Source organism: Coturnix japonica, chromosome 11 (assembly GCF_054131305.1).
Source record: "Coturnix japonica strain WE chromosome 11, WE-NBRP24, whole genome shotgun sequence".
In the NCBI taxonomy this organism is placed as follows: Eukaryota; Metazoa; Chordata; class Aves; order Galliformes; family Phasianidae; genus Coturnix; species Coturnix japonica.
In genome coordinates, this window is record NC_140673.1 from 15,140,239 (window position 1) to 15,148,142 (window position 7,904).

Genomic DNA, 7,904 nt, shown 5'->3' on the forward strand with positions numbered 1-7,904 from the left:
GCAGAAGCTGGATGCCTGGAAAGTGAGCACTGTTAGGAAACTTGTAACAGTCTCTGGAGATCTGCAGGTATCAGAGTGGGGCTGGAAGGGACCTCTGGAGATCAAGATGAGAGCAAGAATCATGCCTTATACCACAAACCTAAGGAGATGGAAATCCAAGCTGTTGGTTGAGTGGATGTGGTAAGATGACTTTTTGATCAGCAAAAGGCTAAAGATGTGTTTCCACTGGAGACCTTTAATAGCCAGCAGGCTACGCAGTAGACAGCTTCCCCTTTAGATTGGGTAGTGACAATTTTAGTGTTCAAACCATGCATTTTTCTATGCCTGACTTCATCTGCCGTGTGGCATTTTTAGAGCACACTATGTGACAAACCTTCCAGGAATCCCAAACACAAATGGAAGCCCCACTGAATTATTTTAAACAGTTGAAGAACACCATCAGTGAGGCCACACAACTGTGTGGAATGTGATGAATTTCCAGGAATAGGATTGTTTCCCGGAGATTGTGTAAAACACAAGCAGAACAAGGGAACAAAGGTAATGCCAACGGTCTCTGCACTACTAGGCTATTTTAGTTTGTGAAAAGAAGAATGAAGAAAGCATACCAAGCTAACAGGAAGCCTATATGTCAAAAGCAAACTCTGAAACAAAACAGTACAAATTATCTCAGCATAAGATGTAATCTGTCCATGATTTTATCTTGTGAAATCAAATTCATTGATCTCAGAGCCGATGAAGGTGTTAAGAGCTCTTTGCTCGTGCTTCCATCTAATAATAATAAAGGAATGCCTTGATGGCCATTAGGTATTGGGACAGAGGCAAATATTCCATCTAAACTGGTAAACTCTGCAGTTCTGAAAGAACAGGGCATCTGGGAATTCAAAAGCAATAGGAAACATCTCCATTCAGGCTAATCAAGAAATCCATTCTGCTGCCTTGAATCATGTCAACTAAAGCCTGCTCTAAGACACAAGACAAGCAGGGTGCTTTCAAAATGAAGTACCACAAAGAATGGTCTCTGGATATAATGAATGCAAATATCCCAGTAGAGCCTTCTCTCTTCATTCACATATCCTCTTCTACAACATAATGAAGGAGGAAAATTGACATTTAAACAAGGTCAATCTGAAAGGTCTGAAATATAGTAATTTACAGAGCGGATATATTTGCTTCTTGGCTTTATCAAGTACAGCTCAGGTCCTGAAAGTGACTATAAAGACTGCAACTTCTAAATAAGGTATCAGGTATCAGATCCAGGTGACACCATGGCTACCGCAGTGTCTGCATACTTCCCACTTCTGATGGTCTTTCCACCATATACAAACATGTTTCTGTTTCTTCTAGTTGTTTACTTTTTGGTCCAGCACAGGGAGACAGGAATATGAAAACCCACTAATGAGTTCAAGGATATTCAACTAGATACAGTCAGCTTATCAAGGTTTAAGTAGCAAACAATGACATGATAGTTACTTTCCATATCAATGTACTGCTGAGAACAGTCCATTTCCATACCACTCACTCCCCTATCGCCAATAACAGGGCTAAAACCAAACTGTCAGCTGGGTGGTGCCATCCAGAGCCATGCTTACACATTGTTGGAAAGGGTGCTGATCATGCCAGAGTTGTGCTATGGGCAATACTACAATTTGCAGTACAGGTAGAGAGGATGACAGTGCTTTGACTTCTGCACTTGGCTTACTTAGATTATACACGTGTATAAACACATGTAGTCTGCAAAGCTGAAGAAATATCTGCAGACACAGGAGGGAGCAGAGAACACTGTACCATCAGTTTGTGCCAGCTCAAACTATTAAAAGAATTTCAGCTTAACCATGTAACAGCACCGTATGCCAGAAAACATCTCTTGCCTAGACTCACATTTAAGTAAAAGCAGAGATGTCAGTCTACCGAGGATGATGCATTGGAAATGGGAACTAAACTTTTGGCCCTCAGACCTGTATTTTGCCATTACATCCACAGCATTTCTGTGATGTGAACTTCAGTCTCCTCACTGCAGTGCAAGTCCCCCATGCAAGGCACCATTGAGCAGAGATCCTGAACTAGACCAGAGCAAGGATGAAGAGCTGCCTGGCGCAGCCCAGAGGACAAGCTTACAGCCCTGAAGCAGCTGTCTTAGCTTAGAGAGAGCAGCTCAGTCAGAACAGGGGGCAGCTTGCATTCCTTCTCCTGACAAGTCCCTTGACCTCAGTTAGGATAACTCTGACAGAAAAAAATGTAGATGATTTGTCTGTTTTTTTTCCTCCAGTACAAGAAATACAAGTAGACTAGTGGCCTAAGTTCTGTACATTTGAAAGGAACACCAGGATTTTATGAAAAAACAGGAACACAGGAAACTGTAACTCTCTTTAAAAAAAAAAAAAAAAAAAAAAAAAAAAAAAAAAAAAAGCAACAGCAACATCAGTGAAAATCCTGCCTAGGTAAGGCCCTGATAATTGCACCTAGATACACCCAGGCAGTCTTATTCTGTGCATTTTTAGGTAGGTAGCTCCTAAGAGGTAGCTCCTCTTCTTCACTTTCAGCATTCCTCTTAAGCCCTACCAGGTAAAGTTAAAAACTAAAAATAGATTTTATATAGATGCACACTTGAAACACTGATTCATGCTCTCTTGCAAAATTCATTAAATGTGGGGAGGATGATTTAGCCCCGAGGATACCACATTCAGAACACACACGGTTTCTGCAGATTTCTTTGGATGAAGACTATTTACATCATATTCCCATGGGATATCAGATAAAGAATGAGAACATGATGAGTAACTTAATGCTCTGGTGAATTTCAAACAAACTTTACAAAACAAACCTCGGATAAACTAATTTCACTTGAGTTGCAAGAAAATAGGCAACTGGCTATGTTGGGGACAAAGATCCTGCAAGTGCTCTATCCAAGAGAAAGCCTTCAAGATGAGAACACAGTGTTAAATCTGTAAGAGGGAGGTCACTTTTAAATACTCCAGCAATGAGGAAATCTTCAGGGACACTGATCTGTAGCCTCAGCTTTTTTCCTTCAACTGCCTGTTAAGTGATGCAGTGCTGGGCTCTTCACTGTCTCATTTTTCTTAACTTCATCTGGTTATGGAACAGCTTCTTTCCAGAGAGTTAAGAAGGAGTTTGTATGCCTACCCAAGTTAGAAACCATAAGAAGTAATCCAAAGAAAGAATGTAAAGATAACACCTCCTGTATCTGAAAAACCCTTGGGATTTCCATGAATTCTTATGCTGCTAATAAAGCACACGTTGCACTGATGGGAATCCCTGGCTATGCATATTAGAGTGACAATATCACACAACTCTGACTTATTAATGGCCCCAGAATAAAGGGTTTTTCACTGTTCTGCTCTATCGGTTCTGTCATTGTTCCAAAGTACTCACCAAAAGTGACCTCAGGTTCAATGAGCAAAAAAACCTTCAGCTGTTTTTTATCCCTTCTTCCTGGTATCTAAAAGCCTGCAATGAAACTACTGACTTCTGTCTTTTCTTCTTTTAACCTTGAACAATGGCAGTATCAGCAACATCTCATCGGGAACATCAAACACATTTAGAAGCACGATCTGTTACAAGCATTACAAGAAAGAGACTGCCCTTTAATTACGTGAGCCTTAGTGCTCTATTAGAAGATGATGATGTTGACCTCTAGTGACTAGTCTGGGGATACCTGGTAGCACAATGACAGTGAAATGTTTCTGTGAACAGCTGGCCAAAAATCTCACTGCAGCTGGCACATAAGAATAGCTGCCCTCCTCGTGCACAAGAGTAATTATACATACCTGTAATGGTACAGAAACCCCCAGTTAAAACAACGAACCCAGCAATGCTGCTATACAGTCTACATTATACACACACCACGATATTTAAATATAGGACAGTGGTGCACAGATTGGAAAGAACCAGACAAAGAGAGGAGTTGGTCAAGGAAGACATCTTTCCTGAAATCAGTGGATTAAATCAATTTTCCTAAACACAGAAATGAAACAGGGGTAAATAATTGTGACTCCCTGTAAATAAGCAAAGCAGCAAGAGAATACATGCCAACCCGCCTTCTGTTTCTTACCTACCATAACCCATTAGATGCAATATTTTTCCAGATGAAAAAGTTAGCACCAGACATTAGCAGCTTACATATTTTATTTATTGTTATCTACTCTCTGTAATGGAACTACTTATTCAATTGTTTGAAAATCACGTAGAGTTTGTTATGCTGTACATTCATAGTAAGTAATAAAAGCTACAGTGAACAATTGATTCATTTGGAAGTTACTCAGATCTTAGCTATAGCTTCAAAATAACAAGTGTTTTATTTCCCCACTTCTCCAAATTAAATGAAGTATTTATGAAGAGAGCCACTCAAAGCGTATGAAGAAAACAGCAGATTTTCAGGAATAAGTTAAAGAAAGTGACTCAAGGACTAGGAAGGTGGCGCTCCAAACTAATGGCCAAGTTGCACACTGACTTCTGCTCCATGCAGATACCAGCAAAAAGAAAAAGGTGAGCAGGAACATGCTTACAAGTAAAAGTTCTGACACAGCCATGAAAGTGAGAAAAAAATTAACTGCTGTTAGTTCCTCCTGAACTAAAGACAGCTGTTCACTAATGGAAAAAGCACTCCTCACCTTTTTTTTTTTTTTTTTTTTTGAAACTTGCATATATGATACAACTGTTCCAACAGAGCTCAGTATCTTCCATGCCCCTGTTTACTTTTAAGTTTGCACTAATAAGCATCAGAACTTCTCAAACAGCCAGTCATAGAAAGGGCATATTTTGCCACGCAAATATATGAAGGTATTTTTTCCTCTGTATGTTTGCTTTGCATACACTGGCTAACTGCCTGCATGAAGATGAAGTGGTGCTGCTGTGCCTCATAAGTGTTCCACTCTGAACTTTCATGGCTTCGCTCCACACTGCAGCAACTGGAAACATGAGGTATGCTTACATTCTAACTTCAGAGGGCAAAGATTATTATTTGTATTGAATGTATTAAAATATTGTAAACACTCTTGAAAAGAGACCGTTGTCCATGCTCATGTCCATTCAGTCATGTGATAAAGCCAGTAGAGGGAGACAGAGCAAAGTATGCCTTAAGCTGCGTAAAGCAGGAAAGAAATTTTACAGTAAGATGCCTTATGCAGCATTTAAGTAACATCTGCCACTTAAGTAGGAGATTTAAAAATAAAACAAGTAGAAAAATATCAACAAGTAAGAGCACATGGTGAGTATCTGTAAGCATTTGTTTCAACTTAATGGGTCCAACAGATTACTTCTGAGCTCTTAGTAGTTTAATCTTAAGTATTTAATAAATAATCATACACATACCTTATACGTTTGTGCAAGCACTTGACTGTGATCCTTTTATTAGTGCTCCTCAACATATTGTCTCTCAGCTCGTCACATTCTCAGCACACGCAGCATTTTGGGATGGAAAGACAAAGGCATTACTTGGCATTTCCAAATGCATCAGGTCACCAGCTGCACAGGATGCATGGCCCATGCTGGACTGGCAGTCTGATACAACATCAGTATGTACAGCTCACAAGAAAGTTTTCTGATTTTTTAGCATATTATTTCATCTGAAAAATAAGAAGATAAATGTTACTCCCCTCCCTGTTGACCTACGAACTTAAGTAGCTAATCAAGAAGCCACTGGCTTAAATCTAAGAGGGCAAAAATACAGCTCTCAGCTAAATGAATGCTAAGGATGTGAACTGCGAGTGCTCATTCAGGGAGGGACTCAGTTCTACAACCAAAGCTTCTGAATTCAAGCAGTATTTCCCCCCACACTTTGTCAGTTTCAACGTGTACCAAAGACAATTTCTAGAGAATTATTAAGTTTACTTTCCAGTCTTCCCACTTTTTACTCAATGTTCTTACACTTGGATACGCCCATAATTTTATCTCCTAGCAATCATAAATCACATGAACTAGTACTGCCACCAAAAGAATCAGCCCTATTGTGCCCTTCCCAGCACTCTCCCTCCTACAGTGCGAGCAGTTCCCCAACACATCAGGCCATAATAACCAGCTGGGCATATGGAGGAGGCAGGAACCACAGCAATTAGCATCTCCCTGCCCTCAGCACAGACACCAATGCAACATTTAGGTAAACACAACAGAGATTACTTTCAGCATCACCTAAATGTTGTAGGGAATTCCTTTTTTCAATGGCAATTACCATTAAATTTAAAACTCATTTAAGAATAAGCCATCACTGAGAAACAGCAGGGCTAAAATCAGCTCGTATGCAGATTTTCCCTAAATAGAGAATGTTAAACAATTCAAAGGAGATACAGCAGCTTGGAGTTCAAAGCCTTATTAAGCATACTAGACTTCTGCAGCATGACATTGTTACTTTGCTACAAAAGAGAACACATCTTCCAGGGAAAGAAAATCCTTGAACCCTGACTTGTCCTCTGCTCCAGTTCTGTTTTCCTGAGCTTGCAATGTACTAGAGAAATACTCTAAGGAAAGTAAATGACAGATCTTAACAGATTAAGCCTGAAGCCTTAAAAGACAGCTTGTCATGTACAATTTGCCGTTTCACTGCTGACTGAAGACTCAGCTCCTGTGCTTTTTCCATTTTCCCATCTGCCCGCTGCTCCAGCTTCCCACTGACAGCTATGCATTTCCAACACAAACATCTTTGATATATTAAGAACTAAGTGCAGGGCAACATAAAACATGCAGAGCTTTTCATCAAAATATCTTAAGTACCACTTATTGACTATTAATCTTTATTTGTGAGCTTAACTTGAAAGCTTTAGTTTTAACTCCCACAGGCTTTGGGTGGGAGTCGAGCACATTTGCACAAACAGTTACTCAGAAACTCAGCACCACACCGAATCAAACCTTGAATAGCCCGACATTCCTTCATGAGTTTCCTACAAAAAGACAGACTGCTTTGAATAAAACCAGGCGGTGTCCCTCACCAGTCAGAATAAGGAACTGATTCAGGAATACAAACGTCTTGTCTTACAACCAGCTATTGCCGGTTGCACACCTTGATGGTTTGATTAGTTTCCCTCCTACTCCTAAATTTTCAGGGAACCTTCCAGCCAAGGTAACTGAGCATTGTCTGCCACCCAACAAGATTATTCCAAGGCATGTTATTTATAACTAACTTCTTGACAAGTTTTAAACTTCCTTTATGCTTTCCTTTTCCACTTCATTGCTGTTTTGAGGCACATTAAGATAGAAGAGCATATTTGCTATAACAACTGTGCCCTAGACATGTTTAATATTAGATCTGGATTCAATACTTACATGTGTGTACAAATCCATATGTATATGGTAGATCACCTATAGAAATTATTGCCATCTGATTGCAAGAAAGTACTATAAAAAGCAGCAGCAGGGATAATTTATTGTCAAGCAAGTGCAAAATTGCACCTTAAGTAACCATCATAAGGGGAGGTTCTTGTTAGTTTTCTCTTTTTCCTACAAACTTTGGTTCTTGTCAGACTGTACCAAGATAATTCAGCTTGTTAAAGCAGCAGAAAACTAGCAAATTAAGTAGCATGTTGTCATTACTGAGAATGTAGTGACTGGCATTCCCACAGATCTCCATTACAGTTAGCTTTCATCATTACACGCTTTTCAAATACTAATTATATTAGCTGCTTTGCAAAGCATTTTGACAATGGCACCTGTACTGCAACAAAGATATGCAAGAATTAATGGGAAAGAGAATGAAAGCTTATTTCATTAAGGAAGATTTATATGTAAGCTTTATAAATAGCAGAAACATCAATTATATGATATAGAATAGCATTTTAAAAAGGAATATTAAATAATACATTCACCTGGCTTTTTAATAGCATGCCAACAAGTGCTTTAGACAAATGCCTGTGTTAAGCACCATACACATCATAACTGCCTACCAGCAAGTAATACTT